The sequence below is a fragment of the Carassius gibelio genome, chromosome B10 (genome assembly GCF_023724105.1).
Source record: "Carassius gibelio isolate Cgi1373 ecotype wild population from Czech Republic chromosome B10, carGib1.2-hapl.c, whole genome shotgun sequence".
Taxonomy (NCBI): Eukaryota; Metazoa; Chordata; class Actinopteri; order Cypriniformes; family Cyprinidae; genus Carassius; species Carassius gibelio.
This window is the reverse complement of record NC_068405.1, coordinates 24,979,409-24,995,451: the sequence shown is the minus strand read 5'-3', so window position 1 is coordinate 24,995,451 and position 16,043 is coordinate 24,979,409. Positions and strand designations below refer to the sequence as shown.

General features: G+C 35.7%; 1 long non-coding RNA gene across 1 annotated transcript; it reads left to right on the top strand.

Moving 5' to 3' along the window:
• Positions 1 to 11,410: 11,410 nt before the first annotated feature.
• On the top strand, positions 11,411 to 14,195 carry LOC127966866 (uncharacterized). The gene is made up of 3 exons (XR_008155718.1): positions 11,411 to 11,586; positions 12,088 to 13,012; positions 13,556 to 14,195. It is a non-coding gene; the product is annotated as an uncharacterized LOC127966866 (long non-coding RNA).
• Positions 14,196 to 16,043: the final 1,848 nt, after the last annotated feature.

Here is a 16,043-nt window from a genome sequence, read left to right as displayed (position 1 = left end):
CTACACAAGTTATTTATTTACTATTATTATTATTTTATTTTTTTTACAAATTAGAGCAAATTAAATGGAAATTAATTGAATAGAAAAGGTAAGTGCTTTGGAAAATGGCTGAAGACTCAGCTGCTCAAATTAATAAAGGCATGTCATTCTACCATGATCTTATCTACAAATATTACTATTCTCATAAAGTCTGTAAATATGTCCAGTTCTAATAAACACATTTCAGGAAAAAATGTTCAATAATATGAGCAAAATGAAATGCAGCCATGAATAAATCTGGTATAACTGTCATAGGACATATATATAAAAAAATACACTAAAAAATAACTTTGTCTAATTGTGGCCTACATGATCAAACCTGACCTGATTAGGTCACATCCCTGATATTACAAACAACTCAAGTTTTGATTGCAAATGAAAATTCTACTATGTACTTCTGTCTTCTTTATAAATCATCATCTCACTCATATGTCTTTTATTTTGTGGAACACAAAAGCAAAGAGTGACAGCCTCAGTCACCATAATTTTTTTATATGTGTTTATATATATATATATATATATATATCAGAGGTGTCAAGTAACGAAGTACAAATACTTCGTTACTGTACTTAAGTAGAAATTTGGGGTATCTATACTTTACTTGAGTAATTATTTTTCAGCCGACTTTTTACTTCTACTCCTTACATTTTCACGCAAGTATCTGTACTTTCTACTCCTTACATTTTAAAAATAGCTTCGTTACTGCTATTTCATTTCGCCTTGTTTTCATTCCGGCTTGTCATCACTCAAAAAAAAAAAAAAAAAAAAAAACCTATCCAGATAAATCGCGCCATCCGGATGGAGTGAATTTGATTGTGGTTGGATGAGAAGTATAAACAGATACCATCCCGACACCCTATTGGTTTGTATGCGATCCATCGCACCTGCACATGACACAAATTACATCACCCTCCAGCAAGGGCATAGACAGTTTTTGGTTCGTTTATCATAAAATGTATTTCTTAAAAGTAGGGTTGGGTATGGAACCGGTATCCGATCGCCTCAGAGTCAGTCGGCTTAAATTTCATATGAAACCGGCGTCAGACCGTCTCCTCCCCGTCTTTCAGCGCGCTCTTCAATCCGCAGACCGCGGCGGAGCAGCACGAGCTCAAACAGAGACAGAGGACATAAGGTGTGTGTTTATCAATAGATTGTTAGAATCTGTATCAGTGAAGTTATTTGTCATAAATACAGTTTACAAAAGGTCGCGAAGAAGCTGTCGCTTTCTCATCTACTGTAAAGTTTTCGCTTGTCACAGCCGTTTCCTCCAGTGAAAATCTAGCCCTTAACACATATGACCATAGCTGTCAACCCTCCCGTTTTTTCCGGGTTTCTCACGTATTTTAGGTCTTTTCCCGATGTCTTCCCGTTTTAGTATTTTCCCGTTAAATATCCCGTAATTTTACACTATGTGTTAACTCAGAACACGCATCTATCTGTGTCTGTGAAGTGGCTTGCACTTGGGTTGCTTGACCTCCAGTACAGCAGGTGGCAGTAGCTTAGGCTACCATCGAAGAAGAAGACAGTTGCAGCGGCGCCGAGAAGGGTATTCCTGCACAACCGGAGGCTGCAGTTACAGGACCGCAATTCTGTGACCGCAGCTTTAGGACCCTAGTATTTTTGTGACAGCGCCACCTACTGTACTGAATCAACACTAATTAAAGATGGACGACGTGGACAGCAACCAGACGGTGAGTATCGATATTTAATTAAGTTTTATTTTATAACGTTTAAACGGTGCAAAGTTTACATAGTGAGAACTGCTACCTATGAATTAATAATTAATTCCCACCAAATTAAGAATTTGTGAGCTAGTTTTATTAATTACTACGACGTTAATTCGTGGCTATGATTTCATAAATCCTAATTGTGTTTTAATGACGAAGTATTATAAGTGAATCTAGCCTGCACATTAATTAAACTTATCAGATGACAAGAGCATGGTTGTTGTAAGGTTTGTAAGATTTACCTGCAGCTTAATGTATTAGTGTGAATACTGGCTTAATAGTCGTTGTTTTACCATATTTAGGTATAAAATATATTTCATAATTAAACTGCACTGACTGCCTAGTTGCAGTATGTGTTAGCCTGTTGTTTTGGCATTGTTTTGCAATGATAAATTAGGCATTTGGCAATTTTAATAGTTTGTTACAATTTGGCCTAATCTGCAGGTCTATTCCACATACAGTTATACATTGCTATCATGTGTTAGTTTCTGTTTGCATGTTTTGCATGGCCAATATGAAGTGATTTTATGGATTCGATTAGGCTCATTGTAGGACAGATGATTAAAAAAGGCACTAGGGATATTTTCATGATCTCAAAATATTCTAACAAGTACACTCTCACTTTTTCAAGATACATATAACAATCAAAAAGGGAAATCCCTGCCCGAATTGAAGAGATGCACCACATGCTGCAAGGACTTTCACTTTTCATATATATATATATATATATATATATATATATATATATATTCCAGTTGAATATGTTAAACAAATGTTTCTTATTTATTTCTCTCTGTCTCTCGCTCTCTCTTTCTCTAGAGTTGAAGCCTACAGCCATTCTATCCATGCAGCAACTGATGGAAAAGGGGTTCACTTTGGTGCTGCTGTGATGTTGTCACAAAAATGACATGTATATACTGTACAGACTAAGAGTTTGGATACACCTTCTCATTCAAAGAGTTTTCTTTATTTTCATGACTATGAAAATTGTAGAGTCACACTGAAGGCATCAAAACTATGAATTAACACATGTGGAATTATATATGGAATTATATACATAACAAAAAAGTGTGAAACAACTGAAAATATGTCATATTCTAGGTTCTTCAAAGTAGCCACCTTTTGCTTTGATTACTGCTTTGCACACTCTTGGCATTCTCTTGATGAGCTTCAAGAGGTCGTCACCTGAAATGGTCTTCCAACAGTCTTGAAGGAGTTCCCCGAGAGATGCTTAGCACTTGTTGGCCCTTTTGCCTTCTGTCTGCGGTCCAGCTCACCCCTAAACCATCTCGATTGGGTTCAGGTCCGGTGACTGTGGAGGACAGGTCATCTGGCGCAGCACCCCATCACTCTCCTTCTTGGTCAAATAGCCCTTGATGCCTTCAGTGTGACTCTACAATTTTCATAGTTATGAAAATAAAGAAAACTCATTGAATGAGAAGGTGTGTCCAAACTTTTGGTCTGAACTATAATATATATATATATATATATATATATATATATATATATATATATATATATATATATATATAATATGTAATATGTATATATGTATATAAATAAACATTCTTGAATCATTCTTGTGTCTTGTCTTGCCTCTCAACAACTTTTAAAATATTGGCAGTAATTTAGTGACTCCATATGCTGATTCCAACTTTAACTTACCTGATAATGAGCTAATTCACCTTAAGGAAGTGAATCAATATACTGTATAATTCAAGAGACAATTCAAGACTTTTAAGGTTCTTCATTTTTTACAATTGTTTTAACATTGATATACATCAATTTTACAAAATTGATATTTATATTCTGTGTAAATTCATGTTTAAATTTAAAATTGTGACTCAAAGCACACTTAGTAATTTAACTCTGCTGCATTTTGAATCAAAAATCACATTTAAAAACATGCTACTGAGATTAATATATTGATGCTATATACAAAGTAACGTGACTGCAAACTAAACCAACAGGATACTAGAACTGCGTTCCTGAAACTGCAGCCATCGCTATATTGGCCAGTACGGTAGGTGGCGCTGTCAGAAAAAACTAGGGTCCTAGAACTGCGGCCCAGATCTGCGGTCCTGAATCTGCAGCCTCCGGTTGTGCAGGAACATACTATTGGCGGCGCCAGCGTGCGGGAGGAAGAGGGAAAAAGTAGCGGGAAGTGAACTTCGAAAGAGTAGACGAGTGTGATGTGCGATGATGGATTAGGACGCCGAATGCCAAAATCACTCAATTAATCACCAACCAAAATTATGCCGATATTTGAGTAAATGGGAGTCCACCTTCCACTACCTGACAAGCAGCCATGTAGGTCCAAATTATGCCTACTGCAAAATTTGTCGTTGTCAGGAAAAACGACGTTTCTCAGCACAAAATTATTATTAATATTAAATTATTATTAATATTACCTTGTTCATAAATAAATCACTTTTAACATATCAATTGGTCTGTCATTCTTTAATATATATTGTGTAGTTATAAACTCTTTAGACTGTTAATGATTAGTGCTTTTTTTTTTTAGTTTGTGGATAAGAATCGTGTAAAAAAAAAAAATCCCTTATTTTGGGGATGGATTCCGGGAAATGTCCCTTATTTTCAATGTTCAATGTTGACAGCTATGCATATGACCGAACAAATACTTTAATTACACTTATTTAAATATACTTATACTAAATATTAATTTAATCATACGTACTTTATACATACACTAACTACTGTACAAAAGTCTTAGGCACGTTAGTATTTTCACTTAAAAGAATGGTGTTCGGCTATTTATATATTTTGCTGTAGTGTGTCGGTAGAAAATATCAGTTTACATTTCCAAACATTCATTTTGCCGTTGTCAAACTGCTTGTGCATTCAAAATCGCACTAGATTATTATTAAAATTAATGGCAAACTGATATTTACTATGGACACACTAAAGCAAAAGATTTAAATAACTGGCTTAAAACCCTTTTTTGGGGTGAAAATACTAATGTGCCTAAGACTTTTGCACATTACTGTACTTTACAAACGACATTGTTGCTACTTTATAAAGAATGAGCATACAGTCATTCACAGAACTGATTTAAGACAGTGACAGACAGCACTCATCTTAACTAAATATCAGAGTGAGTGACAGATATACAGTAGAATTATGTGTGGTTTTATATTAAATAATGACCCAGATTGTGAAATACATTTATTAGCCTTAGATTAAGGGAAGCACAACTTGGGAAGTGAGAGCATCCAAGGTGAAAGCTATGGATTTATTTAAAATATTTGGAATGTTCTTTTAAGTTATCCATAGTTTTTTTTTTTTTAGGTTCTTTTTTTTAAGTATAGGTTCAGGCACCATTTAGGCGCCTGTACTGTTTTAAAAGTATCGAAAAGGCACTGGACCCTATTTAAAAGTTATTATTTCTCACTGGCTCATTTACCAAATGGGTGCTTTATCTTCGTTCTCCACAAATAAAGCTACTGTTGGTAGTTCGGTAGTGAGACGTTTTAATAAATTATCGTTTGCGATTGACAATGTTGTGATATCTAGGCTATACCAACTTTGTAACTTAACATAGCATACGTATGTACCGAATACAGGAAGCTGTCAATCAAGAAGGTATCGGGATTATGAGTTAATTTTCCTTTTTAGTTATTGATTAATCACTTGGATTAATCATTAATTTTGACAGCACTATAATGCTTATTGTAAATAGACAACGTTACAAGAGTAATTGTTACTAAGCCTGCACCAATGTTCTTGTCCATTGCCCTCGCAGATTCCTGCAGCTAAGCTTGGATGTACATTTACATTCCATTAAAGGTTATTGATGACATGCCTCTAAAGTTTGACTTTTTGCACCATAACAATACTTACTGGCAACTAGTTATCATATCTCTAGTCCTTTAATGTATTTGCATTGTACTAAAATGCGTTCATTTTCAATGGGCATATATGTTGCTGAAACATGTAGCCTAGTGCATCCCAAATTTTTCAACATGAACATTTAATATAACATTATATTCATTATGGCCTTTAGAAAAATGTTTTTTTTAGGAGGTGGGGTAGTGCACAATAGGCCCCTGTGGTGCGGCCTAAGCTTTTGTTCTTAATGGCATTTGTTCCCTTACATTACTTTTACTTTTATACTTTAAGTAGTTTTTTAAACCAGTACTTTTACACTTTTACTTGAGTAAAAAGCGTGAGTTGATACTTCAACTTCTACAAAAGTCTTTTTAAGACCTAGTATCTATACTTCTACTTGAGTAATGAAAGCCAATACTTTTGACACCACTGATATATATATATATATATATATATATATATATATATATATATATATATATATAATATTTTTAGAAAAGCAATGATAGTGAACTGTGACTGAGGCTGTCAGTTTTTTTTAAGGTTCTGTCTTGCATCTTCTTTTGTGACCCACTGAAAGTAAGTCAAACACATTTGGTCATATACATTTTTTTTAATTCAGTGAATAAAGCTTTTAATTTGTCACTTGACACAATTTATATTAGCCTATAGTATACTTTATACCTTTTTGTGTGTAAAAGCATTTTCTTGACTTAGAAAGTTTGTGCTCTACACATGTATTTGTAACTGTGTATAAACTGTATTGTATAAATAATAAAGCAATTGTGTCTGAATGTGATGTGTTTAATAAAGTTTTACTTATACAGGGTAATTTATTTAGTAGTAATTATGTGAGATTTTTAAAACAATCAGAAAATCTTAATCGTAAAGTAGATTTACCCAAATGAAATCAACGTCGTTTCAACGTTAGGTAAGCAAACCAATTAGATTTGAACTGGCTCCGAAGCCCCGATCAAATGATTCGCGAAACGTGCTTCGGAGTCCCGATCTGAATCAAATGTTTTGAACTCGCTCCAAAGCCCCGATCAAATGATTCGCGAAATGCGATTCGGAGTCCCGATCTGAATCAAATGTTTTTCGAACTCGCTCCGAAGCCCCGATCAAATGATCCGCGAAACGTACTTCGGAGTCCCGATCTGAATAAAATGTTTTGGATCCGCCTTCAAGTCGCCAAACCCGTGTGACCGTTAAATTCCTTTTGGTGCCGCCCAGAATCAGCTCCGCAGGCGGCGCCGTCAAACAGCGGATCCTGAGCGGGCCTATATATGGCGTGCATCAGTCGAAAATTTCTCTGCTGGGACACTGTTGCGCTGAACCCTCTTTTCAGTAAGTATATTGCTACATTCACAGAATTGTTTTTTAAATAATCTTGTATATTAATGATAGTAAGGCGTTGTTTGATATTAGGACAACTTTAACGTTCACCAGTGGATAATGGTTTAGCGCTAGCTTCTAGCTAGCTGTGCATTATTAAGTTTGCATTTTTGTAATTTTTTGTCTCGTGTTTGTGTGTATCTGCCTCCTTATAATAAAATAAGCTTCAGCATTTTAATGATTGAGTTAGTTCAGACAATATGCCGCCTGTTTGAATGTCAAAAAGTGTGGGCTTATCTGCTAATGTTTTTTTTTCTTTATCTGCTTATGTTAGCTACCATCGCTAGATCGCTAACACGTGACCAACTGAACAGAACGCAAAGAATTATGGGTATGTTTGGCCAGTTAACATGGTGTGCATAGCAGGCTAGTGTTCTGGCATGAACATAATGAAAAATTTGCGTGAAAAACACAATATAATCCTACAAAATGCAGCAGGCTAAAGAAAACAGCGGGCTAAAGAAAACATTGTCGGACCATACTAGTACTCGACCGCGACAGCGATGATCATGTAAACGATGATCGAAATTATTATTATTATTATTTTATTTTTTTGATTGGTTATGGCAGCACGTTGGGCGGCGCCCTGATCTCTGATTGGTTAGCTTTCCGCTTGATGCCACAAAAGATGTAAGAAGACAGATAATCATGGCCTCAAAGTCACATAGTGATGGCTGGCTTCCCTTTGAGAAGAACAATGAAAATACAGTTCAGAGTAAGCTGTGCAGCGCCAAGCTGTCACACAAATCTACAACAAATACAATGCGCTATCATCTAAAATGTGTACATAAAATATTTGGCGATAACAGAGCGGCAACTCAGACGAGCACTGAATCACTTGCCGTCAGACTTAAATGCAACGCAGGCAGAACCGAGAAGACGACAAAGCTATTCGCTGAAATGGTGGTGAAAGATTTGCTGCCCATTAGTTTCAGGGACAGAGAAGGTTTACTTGTCCAGTGGTGCCTGGCTGTTCCTGCAACATCTGTTCCAGCGGAGCGAATTTATTCCGCTAAATGTGAACAGGCTGCGCACTCTCTCATCTGAGCACGTAGACCGACTTTTCTTTTTGAATAGACATTTTGAATGTTTCACCGGTCGTGGTAAATATAATATCCATTTTTAAAAATAATATTATTATTTCAGTTTTTTGTTTTAGCCATAGTTAAAATATCTAGGCTATTTGCTCTCTGTTTTATACCTTATAATAGTTGTTTGGTTAAACTTGGTGAACTTTTTTCTTTATCTTTTAAAAACTATGTTTCACCGCTGGATCAAAATATTCTGCTAAGGTTATACTGGAAGACAATGTTTTGTTAAAAAATGCAGTTGAATAAAGTAGCAAAAAGAAAAAGTATCTTTGTGGGTTAATTTTTAAATCACAGACAAATAATGAAATGGTCTTTATAAAGTAAAAATGCACTGGATGTATTTGTAGCCTAATTACATTAAACATATTCATAGAGATAACGAAATCAAAATTATTTGTTTGTCATAGTTTTTATCTATATTTTAAATCTTATTCAATTATTTAGCAATAATCAGTGATTTCCATGCTGTTAAATAATATTTTGGTTGATCAGAATGTGTAAATTGAATACAAAATATTAATTAAATATTAGAATACATAAAAAATAACGATACTGACACTAATCTTAATTTATTGTACTTTCGTGTTTGTAAAGCGCAATCCGAGTTACACTTTCGATCAAGTTCACATCTGCATCGGCGAATTTTATTCAGATAAAAGTTGCAAGAGTTATTCTACATCTGATTAATTAACATGAACAATTATGCTGAAATTCGTTTCATGCTCACATAAGCAATGCCCGATAATGATATTGCTCTTAAATGTTTTATTTTTCTATTATTATTGTTATTATTGATGTTATAATAATGCAGCCAAGCTTTTTTTCCCGTCATATTTGTGGGCATAATGCAATTCATATGGCTTCGAAAACGCGCAGGTGGTTCATGGAAAATAAAACTTAACTTAAAAATAAAATGTAATTACACCTATAACACTTAATAGCGTAGATGAAAATATAGCACAAATCTGCCATACATTTATAATGAGAACTTTATAGGAATCTATAGTAAAATCCGTCTTTGCCCATCTTTCAGCGCGCTGTCATGAAAACGCATGAGCGGGAGCTCGCGCGCTCTCTCTCTCTCTCTCTCTCTCTCTCTCTCTCTCAGTCTAACGCATAAATGATCATCCTTTTGTGCTGATACAAGTTGTAATGTTACGTCTGATATGTATCTCAGTTATCTGATTTATCATAGGATGTGTCATAGAATTAGCTTCCATTTATTAGTACACTCTTCACCTCAGGCAGATATTTCTTGCTCCTTTATTAATAACATTGCTTGATCATAATCATTATCTAACCTATCCTTATCATGTGTTCATGTTTTCATAGACAGATTTACATGTCAGATTTTAATTTTAATTTTAAATTTTTTTCATTTTCATAACAATCTTCAGATTTCTTCATTATATACATTATGACCATGCCCCGCCCCCCGCATTAAGCCCCACCCCCGATTAATCGATTAATCGTTTTTGAAACCTATCGATGATCGAAATTAGAAATTTCCCAAAATGCCCATTCCTAGACCCTACTGCCTAAAACTAAATCCTAATGCAAAGATGAGATATGAAGAGAAAATAAAGAGAATCAAAGAACTCGATATTTACGAGCAGATTGACTGGTCAAGGTAACACCCTCCAGCCCAAAAGAAGGGCATGTGAAAAGGCTGTGTTGTGGTGCTTTTGCAGACAGCATCATTTCTGTGGACTCTTTATAAATCTAAATGTATTTACATGTTAAACATGTACAGAAACTGAAATTAAGTTGGTTGTTACTACTATTTAAGTTATGTAATTGGGTTTGCAACCTAAGAACACTGATTTCGCACAATTCTTCCTTAATACAGATAAAGGAGGCAGAATTTAATTCAATCTTTGTGTATTTTATTTACAGACATGGCTTAAAAAATACATGTGAGAAGAGCCATTACAAAATCTTTTGAAAAAAACAAAAAAAACATTTACATATTAGAATCTGAGCATGGTGTACAATTCTAACATGACGCCTTCACAACAATACTTGGACACATATTGGTCAAAGCACAGCACACAATCACAATTTTATCCAGCAAAGTCTTCAGCTCAGTCTCATGACCGGTGTGGACAGTGTCCGGTGATGGGGTGGATTCTCAGGACCTTCCATCCAAAGGCATCATGATTTTGATGTTTAAATGCTGAAACAGACTCCTGATTTAATGAAATTTTTCATTACAGAAGTTACTCTTATTTTTATTTTTCAGAAATGAAAATTATTAATTTAACATTAACTTTATTTTACAATGTATTCAAATCTATATAGTAAAAAGAATAATATCAATCAGCAAATTTTGCAATCCGCTATTATTACAGGATTTTGCTTTAGGCAAAAATACTCTTTGAAATCCAATATGAGTTTATATTAGTTTGATTTTGTCAACTATCTTTGTCTGAGTTGCAAGGTGTCAGGTCCAGTGTTGGGAAGTTTACTTTGGAAATGTTATAGTTTACAGATTACAAATTACCTTATATAAAATGTAATATGTAGTGTCACTGTTTCAAATGACTAAGTAATGTAACTGATTATATTTGATTACTTTTCTAAATTTCTATTGTTTTCAGATTTTGATTATTTTGAATCATCTAAAGCAGGCAGGGTTAATGTTACAGTGGTCCTCAACACTGATTACTCTCAGATTTCAGAATCCTTCTTCACTTGAATTAAGACTATAATTTAATTGTAACGTACAACCACCTCAAAATAGGACTTTAGCAGCTCTTTTTACTTTGCAATCTTTTTTAGGTTAAATACAGATTTAAAATAAGATATAGTTTAATAGCTATGATACTGTTTTTGAAATCAAATCTTCGCATAGCTATGACAGGAAACATTGGCATCTAACAATGCCTTCGAAAAAAGACAGTTAATCTAAAAATTAAATAAATAAAAAAATAATAATCATAATTTACATAAACCAAAATAGGAAATAAAACAGTTATGAAATAAGCATGTGTCATATTCTGTGTCTTCAACTCCAGAAACATTGGTGTCTCATATTTTAAATATGTATATGTGTGAAAATATTCAAATGTACTCCCTTTGTAATCATTAACAATATCATAATTAACTAATTTAATTACAGTGTACATTACATTAACATATTAAAGCTACATTTATTTTGCAATTTAATTAGGACTGCCTAAGCATAGGGCCCGGGATCTTGTGCAGCCCCCTGGGGACGTCCCCTGTTTGCTGGGTACGGTGAGAGGAGGAGGCGACAATAACTGTGAGGAAAGGTACTTTAGTGTGTGCTAAGCCCTTCACGAGGATGAGGTCCGTGTCCAACCGGAGTACGGTCGATCTCGCACCGTGGGCTGTGCCTTCCAGGTTTGCGTGGAAAAGTTGCGGAGACGTTAAATCACGCGTCAAAACGGGATGTTTGTGTTGCAGAGCAGTAAATGTGGAGATGGTACAGGAGCACGATTACAACAGCCGTCCAGTCCCAGGTGAGTGTAATGTGTTAACTAAAACAATAACTTATATTAAAAGCTTATCGGAAACTATAGACATTAATCAAATATAGTATGTTTTATTTGTATTGTTAGATGTAACGTTATATACATTTAATGTAGCACGTGGTAGCAGTTATGCTAACAGTCGAGCAGGTTAGTGAAGCGGTGTTTTTATACTTTTGCCATCATCCTTTTATACTGCTCTCTTTCTGGCTTAAGTCACACAAAATTAACAAAGACATTTAAAGTTATCAATAAAATCCACAACAATGTAGGAAATACGAGCAGTTGAACAAACATCTGTTGTACAAGCAGTATTCAAATTATTTTATAATGGTTTGTAGTTTATTTAACTTTGAATTGATGTTCTATGTAACTGGTATATTATTGCATAAATGTGATAGTAACTTTCCAAATTAATGAGGAGTTTTTATTAAAGTGTTATGTTTAACACAAAATAATACATGTATTGTTGTTTGCTTTATGTTAATTAAGTGCTCTTGCTGAGGCATGGGAAAAATAAAGGAGCTGGAAAAAACACCTGCTAGTGACATCAGCATCATCTACACACCTGCTAGTGACATCATGCTTCTCTTCACCTGCTAGTGACATCAGCATCATCTACTCACCTGCTAGTGACATCAGCATCATCTACTCACCTGCTAGTGACATCAGCATCATCTACACACCTGCTAGTGACATCAGCATCATCTACACACCTGCTAGTGACATCAGCATCATCTACACACCTGCTAGTGACATCATGCTTCTCTTCACCTGCTAGTGACATCAGCATCATCTACACACCTGCCAGTGACATCATCATCATCTACTCACCTGCTAGTGACATCAGCATCATCTACACACCTGCCAGTGACATCAGCATCATCTACACACCTGCTAGTGACATCAGCATCATCTACTCACCTGCCAGTGACATCAGCATCATCTACTCACCTGCTAGTGGCATCATGCTCCTCCTCACCTGCTAGTGACATCAGCATCATCTACACACCTGCCAGTGACATCAGCATCATCTACACACCTGCCAGTGACATCAGCATCATCTACTCACCTGCTAGTGGCATCATGCTCCTCCTCACCTGCTAGTGACATCAGCATCATCTACACATCTGCTAGTGACATCAGCATCATCTACACACCTGCTAGTGACATCAGCATCATCTACACACCTGCTAGTGACATCAGCATCATCTACACACCTGCTAGTGACATCAGCATCATCTACACACCTGCTAGTGACATCAGCATCATCTACACACCTGCTAGTGACATCAGCATCATCTACACACCTGCTAGTGACATCAGCATCATCTACACACCTGCTAGTGACATCATGCTTCTCTTCACCTGCTAGTAACTTGTCTGCTTTGTGATAAACAAATTTTGCTATCTTCTAGTAAGTTTAAGCTTTTGTTACCTTCTCAGTCAGGGTTTTAACCAACATTATACATATAATCTTTCACATACTTTTCGGTGTGCTTTTTTTTGCTGAATTTGATGCTTAGATTTTAGGGGGAAAATTTAAGTCAGAAATTTTTTATAAAGATCTAACCCTCTTGACATATCTTTCCAGTTTGGGGTAGGTATGCTGCAACAATATAACATGAATAACAATAAAATATAATTAACTGAAGCATGACTTATTGGGGTAACTGTTTTTTCTTGTAATAGAACACTATATAACTGAATTCACTATAGAACAGGAACATCATTTGTTGGGAAATTTTTCTTGCCTATTTTCTTCCTTGCAAAAAATTAATGTATATGCCAAAGGAGAATTCATCAACTTTAGCCGTGATCTCTGTGATCAGCTCATCATCTCTCCATACCCTCTCCACATGGAAGTCACCTCTTGAACTTGTCACAAGATCACACCAGGTTAACTAAGCCAGTAACCATCAGCTGACCGTTGAATGCCAATTGTGTGTTTCTTTCTCAGTTTTGCATGGTCCCCAATAAACTCAACATGGGAGGCCTCTCCGATTTCTTTCACGTCAGGGCACTTAACCTCTACCAGGCCACAGGGAGGTTCTTCATTTGGGTCCACCACTTTGCCATCTGCACCAAGGTGTGGAGCATCAGGGTGGATGATGAGACCAGATGGAAGAACGTTAACGTCAAAGGTCTCCTCATAGCGGTGAAGAACCTCTGGCTCAAGTTTTAATCCTCTACAAATCACTCTCTAGAGACCCCGACAGGTGTTTACACACTGTTTAATTCAAGATATAAATGCATTTAACCTGCAATTACAAATGGATAATGTTTTGATGTTTTACGCCCAAAATGTTGAATACTGATATTTGCAATGATAAAAGAAAGAAAGTGCTTTAAGAAAAATTTGCCTTACTTAAGTGGTAGATTTCTGCCATTTACTGGAAAACATTTAAAATTACAAAAGCACTATATGAACATTCTGAGTAATTTTATTCACGAATATACAATCAGACATCCCAGTTTCTGTTTTGGTAAAGTCATTAAGTGTCATGTCATTTAGATTAATTAGAATTTAATTTGGGGTCCTGAAATACCTCGGACACTGCACAGAGGTTAAGATGACCATTGCTTCATAAAATAAAATAAAAATTGAAACACATCCTATTATGTTTTAATTTTCCCTTACTAAATTATACAGTTACTGATGCTACGGACTGTGGGATTACTAACAAAATTTTGTCTCTATACCTCTTTTCTCTTTATTTAATCTTGATCTAGAAGCCTATGATAGAATTCGGAGTCCCGATCTCAATCACATGTTTTGCGATCTCCGATGTCCCGATCAAATGATTCGCGAAACGCGATTCGGAGTCGCGATCTGAATCAAATGTTTTGCGAACTCCGAAGCCCCGAACAAATGATTCGCGAAACGCGATTCGGAGTCGCGATCTGAATCAAATGTTTTGCGATCTCCGATGCCCCGATCAAATGATGCGAAACGCGATTCGGAGTCGCGATCTGAATCAAATGTTTTGCGAACTCCGAAGCCCCGATCAATTGATTCGCAAACGCGAATCGGAGTCGCGATCTGAATCAAATGTTTTGCGAACTCCGAAGCCCCGAACAAATGATTCGATTCGCGGAACGCGATTGGGAGTCGCGATCTGAATCAAATGTTTTGCGAACTCCGAAGCCCCAATCAAATGATGCGAAACGCGATTCGGAGTCGCGATCTGAATCAAATGTTTTGCGAACTCCGAAGCCCCGATCAATTGATTCGCAAACGCGAATCGGAGTCGCGATCTGAATCAAATATTTTGCGAACTCCGAAGCCCCGAACAAATGATTCGATTCGCGGAACGCGATTCGGAGTCGCCATCTGAATCAAATGTTTTGCGATCTCCGATGCCCCGATCAAATGATTCGCGAAACGCTATTCGGAATTATTTAACATGTACAATCTTTCATAAATTATATTTATACACATACAAATTCATAATTTCAAGTATTGCTTAATGGGTTTTTTTTGTATTATGTCTATGATCTTCATTACTTGATTTATATTTGATAAACCTTTTTTAATCATTTAATAAAAATAATTACTAATAGAAGTTTCTCTCTTCTTGTCTAGTGTGTAGCAATGAAAACAGACAACACCACCATTCAACAATGTATTTATTTAAATACAACATTAGAAACAATTATACATTTTACACACCTGATTGCAACCTGTCTCTCCTGAAATGTCTCTTTTAGAACAAAACTAAATAGAAAGACTGAGCCTGTCTCCTTATCGACCTTAAGGCGAAGGACGCGTGTAGACATTCAGAAAAGACTTCATCAAATTAGGAAAGTCATGACTGATATGGACATGACAGGAATAGGAGCAGAAGACAGAGTTCTTTCTGAGAACACTGCCCCACCCTCTTCAGCTTATCCAAAATGATAATGGTGTGTATACTATTTACACTGAACTATCCCGGCAGTCTCCATTCTATATCTACCCCTTCAACTCTGACAGAATGAACATATTTGTTGTAAATTATGCATCTGACGAGCTGAAGTCAGTTGAGGTTTCGTCGCTGCGACAGAAATGTGTAGCCTTGCCATACCAGGATGGTTTCGTGGCTACACCCCTCCTCAACTAAATGAAAAAAAAATCTAATCAATCAGTCTAAACAATCAGTTCAAGTTAAAAACACTAAAAATAGTTGACTACTGACTTCTGACTATGACTTATATTACTCTGGATGAAGTTGGTATTTTTCCATACACTACACCCATAATTTCACGTGTTCAAAATATGAGATGAGAACACAGAGAAAGCAATAAAACAACTACATATCATGTAATGTACATTCAATATGTCACAGTTATACTAAATTAACAGATTTGTAAACCGAAAAAATCAACAAGTGAGACGAATGTGAGCTTTCAATTAATAATTTTCCAAAAATGAAAAAGGAACTCCAAGGCACTCTCAATTACAAAAG